The sequence below is a fragment of the Cottoperca gobio genome, chromosome 13 (genome assembly GCF_900634415.1).
Source record: "Cottoperca gobio chromosome 13, fCotGob3.1, whole genome shotgun sequence".
In the NCBI taxonomy this organism is placed as follows: domain Eukaryota; kingdom Metazoa; phylum Chordata; class Actinopteri; order Perciformes; family Bovichtidae; genus Cottoperca; species Cottoperca gobio.
The window spans coordinates 2,982,790-3,002,377 of record NC_041367.1 but is presented as its reverse complement, the minus strand read 5'-3'; the positions used below and the strand labels follow the sequence as shown (position 1 = coordinate 3,002,377).

At 45.9% G+C, this 19,588-nt stretch overlaps 1 protein-coding gene across 13 annotated transcripts in view; it reads left to right on the top strand.

Annotated features, from left to right (window-relative positions):
* mecom (MDS1 and EVI1 complex locus) overlaps positions 1-19,588 on the top strand; it is a 131,990-nt gene that overhangs the window by 55,559 nt on the left and 56,843 nt on the right. The gene's annotated exons all lie outside the window — the stretch shown is intronic.

Sequence of the window (19,588 nt, the reverse complement as noted above, 5' to 3'; positions counted from 1 at the left end):
AGTCCTTCTCTCTGGCCCTGAGTGACAGTGGGACCAGGTCCAACCACCACCCAGGACACAGCCATAAATCATCCTGCTGGCTCCGGGCTCCACTTCCTGAACAGCTACCAGTTCCTGCAGGAGACAAAAAGGCCTTTGTGGGCTTTAGGCATCTAAACCTTCTCCTCTCTTTCAGGATTCTGAGGTTTATGAGCGATGCTGAAAAAGATTGCAGGGAAAAAAGCGACCGAGTTTACACACACACACACACACACACTCTTTCTTCCTCTGATTAAGTTTAATAGGGCCACGACTGAACTGCGGCTAATAGCTACTGAATGTGAACACCTGTTGAACAGCAGGTCTTGATCACATCAGCCACTGTTTGTTTGTATACGTCACCATGGAAACTTCCCATTGACGTTACTTCACTTAGATAAAGTCATCAGCCGTCAGTTTCTGCAGGAGCCCGACTTGGCGATTTCATCACTGTGTAGTGATGTGTGAAGAATCAGACTGCCCTCGCCAAAGGTGGCCTCCCTCCATCACTTCATCGCACCCTCCCTCCTTTACATTCCTCATTTCCACCAGTCTCCGTCCTCCCCGTGTGTTTGGATGGCTCCACCTCACTGTCAGCCTTTGAGGGACGGCTGTTTTCCTTGCAGGCCAGATCAAGACATGAGATTGGCCCCAGGGGGCCCGAGGATGTGAAGCTTCTGACACGTCCCGTAAATCTGAGGGTGTCCCATCTCCACTGCTCGATCTGCACACAGCAATGAGAACAACCAATGAGGCGTGAGGATGGACATTCCTCTGGCCGTTCTCACACACTACACACACACACACACCCCTGGGTTTTGCTCGGAGAGTAATACTTTAATGCCGCTCTTCTCTGACTCGTGAGCTGTCTTCCCACCGCTGGTGAAATAAGTCCCCGAACCCCAACATTTTCGCCGGGAAGGTTTTCACAAGAAGGCTGCTTGCACAGTGTATGGCTCTGTGTTTGTGTTCAATGATGAATATGGAATGGTGTGTTATTCTAGTGTCTATGAGAAGCCTAAATTGATATACTTAATTCCCACAATCCTCTGCCATGTCTCAATCCAACAGCATGGAGCTGGCAGCGCTCCCCAAACACAAGCAGACTAATACACACTCTCAGACACACACATCATCTTGCCTTATAGACAACTTATTACTCCCATGTGGCACCTATGCAACTACTATCTATCAATCTTAACTGTCACCAATTACCTTAAATGAAATGACTTTAAACACAAGTATCAGATGTGGGAAATGTGCAGTACACAGAAACTCAAACAGACGGGCAGTCGACACAAAAGAAGAAAAGGAAATTGAGGCAAAGAGACGGATAGACTGACCAACCAACAAGAATACAGCAGACAGGCTGGGCACCGGCCAGCCCATGTGTCCCCCCCTCCTCACCCACCCACCCACGTTAGCCACGTTAGCCAGATTTTTCACCCAAATGGAAATGCAGCCTGTCATTTCCACGCAGCCTCCAACCGCTCTGTCTGTCCAATCCGTCACACCGCAAGCCAGTGGCCGCGCAAATAGGCCTGCCACTCTCACTGTCATCTGAGTAACGGATGTCCCATCATTACCACAGGGTGGGACCAGGCCGCTCTCAGGTCCACTTTCACCCCTCCTCATTGTTCCTCCTCCTTCCAATGATGAGCCTTTCTAGGAGTGTAAGGTGTATGTGTGTTTGTGGCTACTTTCTGAGAACACAGGCATGTGTCATTTTTTTCTTTGTGTGATGAAAGCTTCCCACCCCACCCCATGCCCCAACCCTCCCCATCAAGAGTCTAAAGCAGCGGTATAATAGGAGCAGGGGTGGGGTGAAATAAATTGTGTCCTGGACTGGTAACCTAACAGCCATCATAAATAATGTAGACCTATTTGAAGGGGAAGATGGGGCATTAGAAGCTATTTACACTGCAGGAGCCTTACTATCGATCAGCACGGGACGTCCCATAGATAAGAATGGGGTGATGTCATGGTTATTTATGGTGATTCCCAATGGTAAGGCTACAAAAGGGATTTCGGGGCGACAGCATCATCAGTTTTTTTGGGGTGCGGGGGGGGGGGGTATGATGCATTCCGTCATCAATGGAACAATCAGCAGGGTGGTTGAGGGAGGGGACGACATACCAACATACACACGCACACGCAGTACACATGGACCCACACATACAGACATATACATGGACATAGACAAGCCGACCCACACACAAACATTCTACACACACACACACACACACACACACACACACACACACACACACACACACACACACACTAAGATAAATGCCTCTGGTGTGATTATGGTCCATAAAAAGTAGTTAGAGGAGATGGCTCAGTGCAGATACAGTACATCTCTGTCTCCCTGCTCCACATTCACCAGCGTGCACATATCGAGAGTGCAATAAAACACTGGTTCTCCAATGGTGTGCTGTGAAGTGAGCCAAAGGCCATATTCAATATGAGTCTGAGACAGAATTACCATTCAGGGATCGCTGGGCGGGTCACTTAAGTACATGAACCTCAGTTCTCAGTTGTGTTGGATGAGGATTTAGGAACTGTGAGATATGGAGACTGGCTAAGATGCGCCTCGGGATTTGACTTGATGTCATACATATACTGTAGAGGGGGAAGAAATAACAGGAAGACATCTTGAAAAAGAATTAAGCTCATTTAATTACAAGCGCGGCTATTGGTCACCGACGGTATTCCAGCGGTCTGGATATATGTGGATGCACATGAAGACAGCGAACAGAGCTTCACCTGATGCCGAATCATCTTACTGCTCAATTATTCTGGATTATTGAGTAAAGAAATATGATCTCTAGATTTAAAGTACAGCGTCTACCGTTCACGCTGTTTACTGACCACGAATAGACTCGTGATTGTGCGCACACTTAGACTATTAAGCACACGTACAGAACATCAATAAAGCCACTTCTTCTCTCTGCCATAAGCTTTAAAAAATGGTTAAAGAGAGAGAGAGAGAGAGAAGGAGAAGTGTAGAACTACAGAAAGAGAGACTCCCTGAGCTGAGGGAGGTGTGGTGGGGCAGTGGAAAGAGGAGAAGGAGGGGAGTAAAAGCTGGCACGACTCCACAGTGTTTTCTGTCGCTGGCCCCTCGGAGCAGGAACATTATTGTGAATATTAGTTCAGAACTGCTGGCACCCATCCAGACACCGGCCTCTGCCTGTGCAGAGGGGGGGTAGCAGCAGGGTTCAGGTCCCATCATACACACACACACACACCATTACTGCCATTAACCACCACCCCCCCCCCCATCTCCTCAGCACACTCAAGACTAGAAAGGCTCCACAACAACAAGATGTGTGGAGCCTAAAGTCCTGCCCAGCCCTGATAACAAGTCCCAGCTTTAAAAAAAAAAAAATAAGCAAACACATGTGGCTGTTTGATGTCCCCCTTATCTCTGCTAACTTTACGTTCTCACAGAGTTTCTCCAGCGAGATGAAATTCAGTAATTAATCTGCTCGCTTTTTTTTTTTATGAATTGTTATTGAGCAAAACTTTTACTCAAACTCAAAAGCTCACAGCTGTGTCCGTGCACCAGTGGAGTTTCCGGCAGGCTTCTTTCATGCCGCTAATGAGAAAGTGGCAGAGAAGCCTGAAAAAGTCTGGTGAACTCCGTGAGGACTTGTTTTTGCTTAGAAACCCTCGAGTCGTGTGTGTGTGTGTGTGTGTGTGTGTGTTCTTGAGACGAGCGTTCAGGAAGTATACGGGGAATTATGTGTTTGTCGTAAAAAAAAAAGAGCTCAGCGCTGTTCACAGTTTGCCTCTCGGGCCCGAGGGCCAGATCTCAGATTGCTCATCATTTTCAAAGGTAAATTCAAAATGACAGAGGCGTGATCACGCTCCGCTTTAGTGTTTCAGGAGTCAGTCGGCTAAAGGCAATGATGCCATTGAACAGGAAGATATCCGCCTGGCACAGAGTGGAAATAACAGAGAAACACAAAGAGACCGAAGTAGGAGTTGGGAGCAGTGGAGAGGGCACCTCCCTTCCATTGGCGGAGGAGGAGGAGGGTGTGTAGGGTCTATTCAAGAGGAACAAGGAGACACAATGAAACCGGGTCAACGCCGGGTCAGCAAAGTCCATGAACTGCAGGGTACAAGTGGTGGCAGGCAGCAGTGAGACTGCAGCAAAGACAGGTGAGCTTATTAATGCCAGAGGAATGCAATGCAGGAAGGTGTTTCCCTCAGGGAGCCGATGTTACACTGATCCAGACCAACCAACAGTAAAGACGAACGCACACTCTGACTGCGTGGACTCGCCAGCGTGCGTCCGTGTGTGTACTTAAGGCAATGAGTTTTTTGGAGTAAAGACGTCGGAGGCGTTTGTTAAGGTTTTAACAAAGCCATCACAAAGGTCATGTATCTATAAGTATCTCTTTGACCCGTCACCAATGACCTCCTCAACACAACAAGAGGCTTAGAGAGGTGTTACCATGGTTGCACGGTACCCGTGGGTCAGTGAAGGGACAGATGGGACGTACATGGTGTATGTATGTATAATGTTTTTACACACATGCTCAGATACACCTGCGTGTGTGTGTGTGTGTGTGTGTGTGTGTGTGTGTGTGTGTGTGTGTGTGTCCAGGTACAGTACGGCAGATGTGCTCCTTAGCAGAGAGTGTGTCTCTCTCAGCAGTGCACTCGTTAAGAGAGGGCACATTGAGGTCTCAACTGCACTTCTAACCTATAAAAAACAGACCCCCCCCCCCACCGCCAAACAAGCCCAGCGAGGATGAGTCGTTGAGCTCCCAAGTCTCTATCCCAGCCTGCCTTGGGGGAGGGGGGAAGTCGGGGTTTTGTCTCTTTCCCCCCTTTTGTTAGAGTACCCCCCGTAATAAATCTGGATCTGGTAAATAGCCCATGAATAAAGGGAGATTTTATCCTTGGTGGCACAGAGAAGATTTAGTGGGCAGAGGCAGCGTCGCCTCTCTTCTGAACAACTACAAAGTGGTCACTCAGCGAGCCTTAAGAGGCATAAAAAGCCTGCGGTAGTTCATTAAATCTCCAGCATGAAGATGGGACCGCTGCGGCGGTGATTTACGGCAGTCAGGTGCATATAGCGGCAGTGGCACTCGGCCCCACCTCTCATTCTCTGTCTGTCCCAATGAGGAAATAACTAAGCATGCTGCGCTATTTATCGGCTGCGTAGTTGGGAGACACAGAGGGAGAGACGGGGACGCTGTGAGGAGAGAGAAAGGGCCGAAGTGAGACAAAGAATAGGAGACGAGCGGTGTTTTTTCAACACTTGTTTCTTTTTGTCACACGTTGAATACAAGCAAGGATTCATACCTGAGTCTTTCTTTGACTACGGGCCGTTTTGAGTGTGGTTCCAGGTGGACGTGTTCGCCCCTAATGGAGAGTCAGTCGAGGGCACAGAGGGTAAAGAAGGGTCATTACGATAAATAGTTTTAGGACGTTTGGTATTGAATATGTCTGGTGATAAAGTGAATCATACCATATCTATGGAGTCCATGGCTCTGCTTGGTGTTTCACTACATACTTAATATCTTGGAAACATTGACTCCTTAACATATCACCATTACAATAAGATCTTGCTGTGAATGTCTTTACTCCGACCTCGCGGGAATCACTGCACCTCATTGGATGAAACAACAAAGCTCTGCTCTCTCACCTTGAGCCGTTTGGCCGCTGAGCCACTTAAGATGGGGAACATTAAATATTTGTTTCTTCTGTGCTATCTGTCAGTGATAGGGCCTTCACTTACTCAGCCTTGTGTTTGTCCTGTTCAAACATTCACACAGCAGAGACCGAGGCAGGGACCTGAGATAGAAAGTGCACTCTGTGTGTGTGTGTGTCATCGTAATCTCAGCCACAAAGGATGTTTGATAATGCTGTCATGGAAATGAGTTATGTTTCGATATGTGTTGAACATGTCTCTGAAAGTCAGAACAGTTTCCCAGATATGGTTGACGAGTGTGTTTTATTGTGAGTGATTTCCGTAAAGCAGGTACTAACAGTGTTTCTCATGACGGAAACATGCCATCGTATCATCGTAGTTTTCCACATAGCTCTCCTGACGCCATGTTTACTTCTCTGAAACTTGGACTGTTTACACTCCCATCCTTTTTTCATTCCTGCCTCTGACTCAGAAGGTCAAAGTAGATCTGTTAATCTATCCACTGAAGGACAGCATAAGGGCAGATAAATGCCATTTACCATGGGAGTACTGGACTACGACTCTCCAAATAGGATGATTTAGACTTGTATTAATCAAATTCAGAAATGTCAAGTTTCCCCCTCTCCTTTTCTAAAGTTCCTCTCTTTTCTCCCTTATTCTCCCTCTCTGTCGTTCCTCCTCTCCTCTCTACCCTTCATCCACCTTTTCCCCCTCCTCTGATGTCGGTATAAAGATGTAGGGCCTGATCAGTGGAAGCTGATGTCCTAATAGAGAAGTAATGAGAATAGATCTGCTGGCTGCCTGGCTGTCTGCGTGTCCCGGCGTGCTGCTGTGTTCAACCACTTATGAAAGACACGAGGGGGAGAGTGCGATGTGCTCTGGCCCTTAGCACAAAGATAATATTCACTGTTTTATCCACCTCTGCCTGACAAATGACTGTCATTAATCAGCAGCCAGAAAGTCCGCCCTGTGTGTGTGTGTGTGTGTGTGTGTGTGAGTGTGTGTGCGTGTGTGTGCAAAAATAGAGGTGAATACAGAGCATGTGCCTTTCTGGGTATTTGTGCAACGGCACACACACACACACCTTTACAGATCTATAGATAAAGATACAGGACATTCACTTATTGGCCAATGGGGTTGAACATGAAGGATCCAGAGAAAATGCAGGGTAAATAAATGTGGAGGTTAACGGGCACAAAGGGCCGGTGTGAGGGCCGGTTGTTGGCCCTCTCAGTAGATGAGGTGGCAGAGAGAGAGAGGGCCCGAGGAGGGCCTTTGTGTGAATGAATGTGTCTCGCCCTCCAATGTTATCATGATGGTGAGTCATTAATCACAATCTTGACAAAATACACAGTGACCAAGAATCACACACTTGGCAGCTCAAGCGTACATGCGCACACGCAAACACGCACGCACACATTGTATACGAGGACATACACAGAATGTGTGTGCACATGTTTGTGTTGCTCTTTAAGTCACCTGCCCGTACTCCTCATCTCCTGTGGGCCACAGCGCTGATTGCCGGATAGAAAGTGAGTGAATACAAAGAGCTGCTGGAAAAGCCCCAAACTGTAGCTTAGTGTGAATGTGCTCATTCTGATTTATTTTCCATTTATTGTTTACCAAGATGTCCAAGCATTCTTTATACTACTGCCCTGCAACACCTCACCTATACTGAGTAGCAAACATTCTTTACTAAATGAAATTGCTGTAAGGGAGGTCTAAGTAGCTTGCTATGATAGGACTTGGCAGCCAAGAGCTGAGAGCTGTTGGCCTACAGAGCTGGTGTCCTACACAGAGGCTCCACTCTCTGAGTTGGCTCTTGGCCCTGGTCCTTCCCTCTGGCCTCAGTCTGGCCTCGGTCTGGGCCTGCTTGTCCCCGACCCTGCCAAACCTCCACCACATCCCCGAGGAGCATCACTGCATCTCTGATCTGCGCCACTCTGCTGCACTCTGCCAAGTACACACTCCAGCTGCCCAACCAAATCCAGGCATGACCTGACAGGCACACTGCCCTGACTGTGAGCAGAGGCTAACCCCAAACACAACCTACCTCCTCCTGCGACCTTCTTTTTTCTTCTCACACGTCAAGGCCAGATGCTCATATTTGTATGTATCTCTATCTGTTGCTGTTTCTCACACACATCCAATCCAAACTCTGACACTGGCAGGCCTTTCATATGCACGCGTGCCAAGAACAGAACAAATGACTTTATGTTGTGTTGCATGTTGTCATAGTGAAGTCTCTTAGACTCCTCATTTACAACTCTCTCAGACTCATAAAGCCCCAATAAGTGAAGAGAACTCTTTCATTTGCTTGTATCCCAGCTGAGGCAAAGGTCCCACCTTTCCCATATTTAACTTTCTTCTCTCCAGAAACAAAGTTACATCTGAATGAACAGAGAGAAATACTTGTGTTGTCCCTCTTGTCTCTTTAAAAGTGATTGAAAGTATGTCACTTAGGCCTGTTTAGTTTAGTTTGCTGTGCAGAGTATTCAGCTAGTGTTATGAGACAGACACACGTGTCTATGGGACAGTCTGCTACTCTTAGTTTAGTTGGTCACACATCTAAGTCTGCATGTCAGGTAGGCTCCACCAAATCCAACCACTCTTGGATTCAAGTTGTTTTTAAAGTGCCTCCATCCACATCTTTCCTTCTCCCTCCTTCCTCTCATCCTGTGAGATCTCAGAAGCCACAGTGAACCCAGTGGGTAAGCCCCGACTGAGATATGCCCACCAGGGAGCAGCCTGCTGCTAGGGCAGTGGCGCAGCAGCAGCTAAGCCGTTAAGCTTCAGGAGACCGCTAAGTTACTGTGGTCACTCTAAGTCCCCGCTCAAGAGTCGAGAAAGCGTACAGAGGAAGAGAAAGATCGAGAAAGGTGAACATCGGAGCGAAACGGGTGCAGAAGTGTGAGACGGGATACAGCTCTGTGCAATGTCTGTGTCCCGCCTGTCAGCCTGTGTCCTGAAGAAGAATATGCGGCCTCCACATATGAGAGCATTTAACAAGGCTGTAGCCGTCGCGTTTAATAGTTCTGGTGATGATAATTGTGGGCTGCGTGATGGCGTGCTCATTAAAGCCACTGCAGTAAGAGTGGATTTCAGGGCTGTAATTGCAGCTTGTTAGGATAATGCCAATCAGGAGCTTTGGCCCGGCTCAACGCCCATGTGCCGTCACTGTGGCCCCGAGCTCCCGTAGGCTTCCTGCAAGGCCCTCTGCAGTGCAGCAGCATCCTCTTAAACAAAACCATACAGCACATTTCATGCACCACGATGCTTTGATTCTAGTCTGTCATGTTGGCTTCTTATTGAGGTTTTAGTCATATATTTTAATATTTTCACTTGCTGTTTTTAATTCCCAGTTTTCCCAGAGTTTCACTTTATTGGAGCACTTTCAATTTGTGTTTACTCTTAAACAGTCAAAGAGGAGATGTATGTGCTATCTGATGCGATATGTTTACTTTATTTAACACTTACAGCCAAACAAAAGGCACATATTTCATTGGCACTGAGGCAGCGTGCGGTAAAAGACCACATTCTTTGATAGATTTAAATATCTGCAGCTCGAAAGATTCTCCAAAATTGCTTCCTCGTTTACTTTCAAATAAAATTTGCATTGGGGCTGGCATTGTTTTACCCAGTCTGTCATGTTTGTAGTTTGAGTCAGAGCCAGGTTTAGCCGGGCCTGGAAGTGGAACCTCTGATGTGGCCTCCGTCCCTGCGTGGGGGTGCCCATGCCTAGTGTATAATTTTAAGATTTCTGGTGAGCTAAATAGCACTCTAGCTCAATAGCCATCAATATGGTCGCTTGTAAAATGTGTCTGGGACCAGTGGGATGTTTGAGGCAGGTGGTGGAGGGCCAAGGCCAAGGTCCATATGGATCTGATCACAGAACAGTAGTGGCAGCTTATGGGGGTTTGTTGCTTTATTCCAGCACATGGTGTCTCTGTAGTTCCTTCAGCCAGCAGCTCTGTTTCTGTGCACGCCTGCTTACGTCTTTGCGTCTCACTGTGTGCGCGTGCTCTCCTCCCTCTCTCCGTGTTCCCGTGTAGCTTTAAACTTTATTTTTACTTACTTCCTCTTCAGCTCTTTATCCAACTATTTTATCACAATGTCATGTTGTCAATTTGCGTTACGAAACTTTAATACATTGCTTGCGTGCCTGTGTTCACAAGTTCATGAGAAGCTTCAAGGAGATTTATCTACAAACGAGTGAAGAATGAAATCCACTTCGCTTTCCAGACCGTCTGACTTTTAATCACAATGTCATGTTTTCACATCCGCTAAATGAATCCCTTCTCCCCTCTTTGTCTCCAACCTCAAATATTTACTGTTGGCGTTGTCTTTTGGCGGCGGGCGGAGGGTTAGAAGGAGCACAGAACTCTGCAGTGTGTCTCGGCCAGAGAGGCAGAATGTGGGCCCAGCACAACCCGGCCCCGAGGGCCCGAGTGTGTAGCCGAGCTGCTTAATTGAGATCTCAACGTGACATTGAGCGCTTGTAAATTACAATGTGCTGGCCAGACAAGCTCGAGAAGCCTTCATCTCAGCAGCAGCCCCACAAACATATGGTGTGTGTGTGTGTGTGTGTGTGTGTGTGTGTGTGTGTGTGTGTGTGTGTGTGTGTGTGTGTGTGTGTCTGTCTGTGTGTGCCTTCCTGTTTCTCTGGGCTGCTCTTACTTTTGCGAGTGCTCTTTTTGAATTATTATTATCTTTGTCTCTCTATTCTTCGATGCGGGTGTAAAAAAGTTTCTCAACTGTGCCAGAGTTATTTATAATCATGTAAGTCTTCCTCCTCTCTTTCCTAAACCACCAATCCACTCTTTTCGGTTAAACCTCACTCGGCAACGTCATCGAAAAACTGACCCCTCCCACTTCTTCCTTAAAGCCCCTCCCACTTCTTCTTAAAGCCCCTCCCACTTCGAGTCCTTCGTTAACACCCACTAGTCGATTTAATAATGCTGTTGGTGCTTAAAGATGAACTTTAAGCATTATATGTTTCCGAGCTTGTTGAGCACTCGCAGCACTTATTATTTATTTATTCATGGAAGATAAATGAAGTATTTTTTTAAAGCTCATTTAATAGCTACTATAAAATCACATAAAACAATCAGTGGCAGGTACAGAACAATTATTGAGAACGGTCTTGAAGCGAACTGTAAATTAATGTGACATGAACATGCAGATTGGCATAGTCCACACACACTTTCACACACTAACCAGGTTACAGGAGAACCCCCAAACACACACACACACACACACAGAGGCTCACACGCATGTATACAGACTTGTCAGTCAAGCAGTGTGACTGTTTATATTTAGAAGTTGTAATGAGTGTGATGTCATTTCTCCACGCTCCTGAGAACAATCTGGCAATCTGGAGACTGTCAATCACTCTGTGCCTGCAGGCGTTAGCAGACTGATGTGTGTGTGTGTGTGTGTGTGTGTGTGTGTGTGTGTGTGTGGGTGGGGGGGCGGGAGGGGGTAAGTTGGGAGAATGTGTGTGTTAGTTTAGTTTCGAGGTTCTGATGAGCAACTCTTTAACAAAGACCCAACATATGAGCTGCACATGGTGCCCTACTTGAGGAATGGGCTTCATCATTCTCACCTCATCACCGTAGCCACTGCACTCTCGCACACGCCTTCACACACACCCACACGTACCCACTCTCAAACACACACCCTCACACGTCCACGCTTACTGCTCCGCACATGCACAGGTCCACCCTGTCGTTCATAAGCACAGCTGCCACATGCTCACAACACACATATTCACTTACCCACAAACACCCACGGTGCCCCCCCGACCACTGGAAAGGATGGAAATTTGTTTACCTTTTACATTTTCCCCATGCTGGAGCAGACAGGAACCATGTGAAGGAGTCTTAATGGACACTAATGACACTGACCCTCTGTGTGTGAAAATGGTGTGATTTCCCTCTTTGTCTGAGAATTATCGAGTAAGTCAAGGCGGCGGGCGGGGGGGGGGGGGGGAAGAGGGGAACAGCTCCTAACTTTGCACGTGTGCATCTGTTGTTTGAAGCACTCTCAAAGTACAGTGTCTCATCTAGAGCCTCGCTCATTAGCATAATACAACAGTAATTACTGATGTACGTTGCCGTGCAGACATCGGGGCAGGACAGAAGGGGGGGGAACAGTGTCGGTGGGAGACTACAAAGTGACCGGCCAAGCGACCGCCACTGTGTCTACGTCCTTGCTCTTTTTGTCAAGTGCATGTTAATGTATTAATGAAATGCAAAAGAGGAGGGGGCGGGCATCCATATAAACGGCTAATTAAAATAACGAGGAAGGAAAAAGCATGTAGTGCAGTGTCACTATTGATTAATTCATTCATAAAGAACGGGCGGGCACAGCGGGCGTCGCCCCCTCACAGCCCCTCCACTCCTCAATGTTCCCAGAACTGCTCAACGAAGAGGAGGCTGGCGGGAAACCGAGGGACAGACAGGTACAGTACTTAACTGTCAATACAGCGCTCTGCTCACCTATTGTACCCAACAATGGGATGGTGACGCTAACGGGGCAGAGACACCCACATGGTGTGAAGTCCTATTTAAACAAACATCACCAACCTACGAGTTAATGTTCCTAATGAGAGCTGCTTCTCTTTTAAATGGTATCAGGATCAGAATCTTGTTTTTATCCTCGACTAGGAAGAAAGTGGCATTTACAAACTACATTCTTGAGATGAATCTGTGTGAAAAAGATGATTTAAATAACAGATGTTCTGCATTCTGGCAGTTTCCATGTATGTGGTGTGACCCACAGTTATTTAACATTCAAGGATTTCCATTACCGCCGTCCTCTTAAGGTGACTTTGAATGTTAAATGTCTGTTTGAATGGTTTTTTTTTTTATCAGGTCATTTGTATGTACCCTCGGTCTTTGAGTTCTCTCGCAGACAGATTAGATTCTGATTGCTCCCCGCGTCACGTCGCCCTGCTCTGAACAATGTCGTGCCTTACTTCCTTGTTTGGTTCTCAAACATGTGAGTGTTTTCTGCCCATATCAGTTCACTCTGCTCTTATTTAATGCCTTTTCTCATGCTTCTCCAATGACAGGTTGTCTACTGTTGTGTATGTGGCACACACAACTTGTGTTTAACCACAGGAAAGGACATTTTTTGTATTCATAAACTTTGTAAAGAGCAGGTCTGCAGTCAGAAATGATATTCAATCACTAACTCAACTTTACATTTCCTGTAAAGTCTGAAATATTTCATATGTCCATTTCCTCCTCTGCATGTCTCGTTCCCTGAATCTCTCTTTGTGCGGGGGTCTGTGTGCAGGCAGCAGCAGGGCAGCTTGAGTGCAGACAGACGTTCCCTGCTCCCTGCAGAATCAAGCCCCATCAATCATGTTAACATGTTAATTAGTGGGATTTATTTTATTCAGCAGAAATAACAGTGAGGATCCCATTACAGAAACTGGCCTGAGGGCAAAATGTGTGTGTGAATGTGCGTAAATGTGAGTGCGGTGTGTGTGTGTGTGTGTGTGTGTGTGTGTGTAAATGTATGAGTTTGGGGGGAGGTCCTCTGGGGAAGACCCCCTTCTCTTCTCGTGTAACACCCAATCTCTCTCGATGTCGCGACGGACGTGAGAAATAACGATAAAGCTGTAATCAATCAAAAAAATTAAGCCAATCAATTATTTTTTCCTAAAATCAAACATCATGTATTGTGATTTGTGTGGACATTACACAACACACAACAGCACATTTCCAATATGTCAAGTTCGATTCACTTAATAAAAGCGAACGGAAATGCAAATCGCCGGCTGCGTTTTATTGAGCGAAGTCGGCGTGTTAGCAGCGACATTAATATGTGTGAAGCGGAGGCCTGCCCGGGCACAACGAAGGATTTACACTCCACTGCTCACTTTCACAGTGTAAATAAGATTAGCAAATAATACCTGGTGTTCAGGTTACTCCACCTGACAGTCTATGATAGGTTTCGTGTTGCGTGAACACTGGAGGTATGGACTGTTTTACAGCCTGGCTGAGATGCATAAGCCGGCTGCGCCTTTGCTTGTGCTCTCTGTGTCTGTTCGGAGGTGAGGGGGATGCCAATAAATGTCATATTATGTTGATATAGGGATAAGTACATGTAGACATGGAAGTGTGTGTGTGTGTGTGTGTGTGTGTGTGTGTGTGTGTGTGTGTGGAGACAATTGAGATGTACATTATAGGAAAGGACCTGCAACTCAGCATCAGGAAGACGTCCCCATTAGGTTGCATGATCAGTAGGTGTGTGTTGGCAAGAATCTGGCGGTACAACGTGTTACGATTCAATATATCGTGGTGTATATATATATATATATATATATTCAATATATCGTGGTGTATATATATATATATATATTCAATATATCGTGGTGTATATATATATATATATATTCAATATATCGTGGTGTATATATATATATATATTCAATATATCGTGGTGTATATATATATATATATATATATTCAATATATCGTGGTGTATATATATATATATATATATATTCAATATATCGTGGTGTATATATATATATATATATATATTCAATATATCGTGGTGTATATATATATATATATATATATTCAATATATCGTGGTGTATATATATATATATTCAATATATCGTGGTGTATATATATATATATTCAATATATGGTGGTGTATATTTATATATATATTCAATATATCGTGGTGTATATTTATATATATATTCAATATATGGTGGTGTATATTTAGCAGTTTTTTAATATTATGTTAGGAAAGGTGTCACCATACACACCATCCTTTTGTTAATGCAGTCAGAGCAGCATTCCTCACACTCCCTGTACCATCCAACGTCACTACTTGTGGTGCAACCTGAGCCCCCGTCTTCCTCTTTGCACGTAAACTATTACTTAAAAATCCATGCAGTGTTTTTGAAACTCGATACAGTGTCATAAAACATAATACTTTGCAGGAGGAAATTAGTTTTAAATTCCTTTTCCGCTTTAGTAGATATCAGATAAAAAGAGATGAAGAAGGTAAGCGGAGAGCGAGGGGCCGGTCATGATGTGTTAGAACATTCGCCACAGCAGTTAGGGTACCAGGATACCCCTTACCAGCCTTGTCCCCCCCTTGTAGATACATTACGATGCATTTCTTTCAATCGGTGCTCCATCACCGAGGCAGGGCGTGTGCCACTGACACATAAAAAGAAAGGTGAAAGGAAAGAGTGGGAAACAGGAGCTGGGAATCTGATCCACCTTGTCTTTATCTGGCCCAGTAAAACAACACCACGCTCCGTAGCAGTTCAGCCCGCTGCGGACATGCACGTGTGTGCTTCTGTGTGTTCCCTGTCGTGAGTGTGTGCATGTGTTCTCCCATCTGTATATTTCCATACACGCCTGTGTGCATTTATGGGCATGAAAGTGTGGATATGTAAACAGTTTGTGCTTGTTGCCATTTTTGTTTTCACACCTAAGTATTTTGTGTGTGTGTGTGTGTGTGTGTGTGTGTGAAATAAGTGCAAGGCTGCTTGATTGTTTCACCACCTGTGCCCGCCATGTCCACAGATTAGTGCCTCCCACCCTGACACTCAAATCAAACACGGCTCAAGTTTCTCAGCTGTCTTTTGTGTCGAGCGTGTTAAGCGATTTTTAAAGTGGCCTTATCCGGTTTCTCCTCCGGGCTGCGGGGGCAACCTCTCCCTGCCTCGCTCTATCTCTAACGTTCTCCCAGATCTGGTCCTTCTTTTCGTTTGGTCCATTTCATTTCTGTCCTTTTGTGAGAATGTCATGCGTTAATATGATAAAACCAGGTACAAGATTGTGACAGACATGATTTTACAATTCAAAGTGTCTTCCCTGAGTGGCATGAAAACCCTTTAGACGCTGCTGTGGGTCCGTTCCGTTCCACAGATGAGGGGGGGGGCTCATATCTCACTCTTCATTCAGCATTTAACGGGCATCTTATTTGCATAGCTGAGAACAGGAGGGGGACAGGGAGGTGTGTATGTGGTGGCTAACGAAGTGGCCTGCAGAGTGCATGGATGGACACTTGCCAAGCATCCCCCTCCTTGCGCCCGCCGCTTGCTCCCAGTCACCGCTGCCCCCACCACCCCCAGCACATCGATGAGTGTACCCACTCTAAAAGCTCACAAATTCTGCTCTCTGTGACAATGGTTAGGTCAGCCTAGATAAAGCACGTCCATTAGAGGCAATCGAGCCGGGGGGACAGAGAGACAGAGACAGACAGGAGGGCAGAAAAGGGGGCGGTGGGGGAGGAGTGGGAGGGCTTTGACAAATACCAAAGGTGGCCATAACTCTGCTTGTCTTCCTGGGAAAAGCGTTTTTTCTTCTTCTTCTTCTTCTTCTTAGAGCCTGATAAGTGTCTTTGAATCAAATTGGTTTTAATTAGCAGTTCCTAAGTGGTGGCGGTCATTAGGGAGCTCATTAGCATATTGCGTGGGTGTTTGGCTGTTTAGACGGCGGTGATGGCGCTGCTCTCTGGAGCTCGCTCTGTCTTCTCTGTCTTGTTTGCCAAGTGTAAAGGATGGAGACAGAGAGATACTGGAACTGACGGAGGTGAAGAGAGAGTGTAATTGAAGAACGACACTTTAAGTAATGTTGCGCTCGTTCATGCCCTCTTTATCCACTTTATTGCTCACGTCTATTTTTTGCTAAGTAACAACCCTTTCTCCACTTCCTTCAATCTCTCTGGTCCTTCACTTTCTCTCACTTTCAGCGGTTGGCTTGTGGTTATGTGGTGATGCTATTTGATGGCTGGCGGCTGGTGGCTGGTCTGTGGGGGCTTTGGAGGAATCCATCTGTGACCATTTGCTTGTGGTTTGGTCAGACGGTGCTGACGGTGCAGACCGGCCTGCTGCGGTGGCGAGTGGTACTCGAGATGTAACGGGGGCCGGGGTCCACGGAACCTGATTGCTACGGTGATTGTGCTCTAACTCCACGCGTTGGAGGGTTTTCCTAGAATAATTCTTTTGGTATTGATTAAGATAGAAGTTTGAGGAGATGTCATGGTAATTGAGAGTCACTGTAGACAACATGCTTATAACTGATGGGAACGAGGAAAGAAACGCTGTTACTGTAGCTTTAACAACTTGGGTCAGCCAAAGACTTCAGTTGATAGTCGATGTCTTTGTACCTGTCAATTAAATAATATGCAATTTGAAGTTAAGATGAATTGATCATATGGACTGTAGTAAACGTGTGGCAGCTGCTTCAGTGTCCATGTATTGATGGAGTTTCCCGTGGTTCCCCTCGTGGTCATGTTGTCATTAAATGAACTGTGAGGTCATTGACCTCGCCTTGACAAAAGCTTTGACCTCGTTCTCAGACTAATGGCCGATAGTATTGACGTGACGTATCAGCGCCTGTCAATACGTTTAACAGAAACATTACAGTTAAGACATGAACACATACACCCGCACTGAGAAGATGCTGCCAACTCAATCCCACATTCAAGTACACATTCATGCTATGGTCATTCGTCTGTCTATCTCACTCCTGCACACACACACACACACACACACACACACACACACACACACACACACACACACACACACACACTGAGTAAGATAAGTAGTGCGACAGGAATATGTTTAATCTAAATTGTGTATGTGAGCACTGTGAGAGATCAATAGCTCTATATGGAATGGCGGGAGATGTCAATGCCTTAGCGACAAGAACTGACGAATGAGCTCGGGGTCTAATGGCAAAAGAAAGAGGGGGGGGGGGGGCAGAGTGTGTTCCCCTCCCTATCACCTATACCTTATTCCCCACCTCCTTCAATGCGTCCTCTCACCACTCAATCAATCCCTCCTGCATTGTATCTGTCTTCCATCGTTGCCTCGCTCCCTTCTGTGCTGCCTTTACTCCCTTCCTCCCCTCGTTGTGCCTACTTTCTTCCCTTGCCCTCCCCCCTTTTCTACCCCTCTCTTCTTACTGACATCACTCCCTCCCTGTGTGGTAATGTGTAATGTTCTAAAGTTGGTCCGGTCCATGGCAGACGGCTGCCGATACAGACTGATTAGCTATAAATCTGGCTGCGGTGACCAGTTACCTCATAGGGGTCAGACTGACAGAAAGACAGACACGAGAGGAGGTTGAGTGAGCCAGTGTATTTGTGTTAGCCTGTGTGTGGATACCGATATCCACACGCCGTCTGACTTACCAGGCGTTATTAATACAGCGATGACTGATAACGCTCACTTTCAATCCATCTAGTTCCCAGTTTAAATATTAAGCCATAACCAAAAGCTCAGGGCGGTGACCTGAGCTTTTCCAGGGATCTGCGCTCAAGCCTGTGTGAATGGGAAACACTTGATGAAATGCTTCATCTTTTGACTAATCTCACAGGAATGTGTGTGTGTGTGTGTGTGTGTGCGTCCATGTGTGAGTGTGTGTGTTCTTTCTCTTTGTCACTTGCTTTCACTGAATCAGATCTGTCAACATCATTAACTCAAGCAAATTGGGTTTGTTTTTTAAGTCCACACAAATCAACACTCAGATCTAGAAGATATGCGGCGATGTGCGGTTACTGTACTTTAATTTAATTATGTGTGTGTGTGTGTGTGTGTGTGTGTGTGTGTGTGTGTCGTAACACTTCTGATCATTCTCAAGACTTCTGATTATATAGTAATATGAGGTTTTTAACAAACGCAGATTTTCTTAAAACCTTTTAATTCTTTTAATTAGTTAATAAAATAGCACATTTTTGTGCGTCTTCATTTGAAATGTTCTCTATTTAAAGTCATTATAAATGAAACACCTTTTGGTTTGGGGGCTGTTAAATAAACGTCACATTGGGCTCTTGTAACTTGCTTGTGAAATTCAATCAATAACCACATCCTGTGAGCCGTACTCACCTTCATCACGACGCACCATTTATAATATTAAGTGAGTGACACAACTTTGGACTGTGGGAGGAAAGTGGTGCACCCAGAGGAAAACCCCTGTGAAAACGAGGAACACGTCCAAACTCCACACAGAAACGGCCAGCGTTCAAATTATTCTGTGCAGTTGTGGATTGACCCGTGAGGAAGTTCTCCTCAGTCGCTCTGCAGACTCTCAGGAAAGGTTGCAGGTACGTGCAAAACACGTGACCTGTTTCGGCAACCTTTACACAGTAGTGCTCTTTATACTTGGCTCGTGGTTCTTCCATTTTGAAACATTGTAGACTTGTGTTCTGCTGAAAGAAGGGAGGTGGTGATGAGAAGTATGAGCAGACAGTTTGACCTTGGCACTGGGACTCTGTGGCTTTGCTCTGGTGAGCCCGGAGAATGGCCTGAAGCTGCTCCCACAAAGTGTTCACCACATGTCAAAGACAGCCCAGGAATCTGTACCGATTGTTCTGCTCATATTTGGTGTACGTGTTTGTCTGTCATGTGTGTATCCAGCATCAGGTGGAAGAGAGCGCTACGTTAACACACACACACACAGCCTGCAGGACTTTGTCTGCTTTTGGCTCTTTGTGTAACTTTAAAATGGAAACACACCAAGCTTAAAGAAGTGATGAGAAATATGAAGCACCTGCTGTGAAAAAGCAGCATGCAAACAATTCAGAACAGCACAACAAGTTGCAAATAAAATGCAACTGTGAAGCCACATCTCATGCAAAGAATGAGTTGAAGTAAAGTGACAGTGTATGAAGAGTCTCGAGGAATGCAGTCTTGCACGAGCCCTGTAGGTTTGGAGCATGCCTCGACCCAGAGCATGCTGTTCCACTCAGTATAGACAAGCCCCTCTTCACCCAGTGTGTTCCCATGTCTGTTTCTTTTTCAAATTGCATTAATATTAACACATGATAATGAAGCTCCAGACACAGACAGAGAGGCCTTTTCTCTCACTCACACTCACACTCACTCCTTTCCCTCTGTACGTCTCTG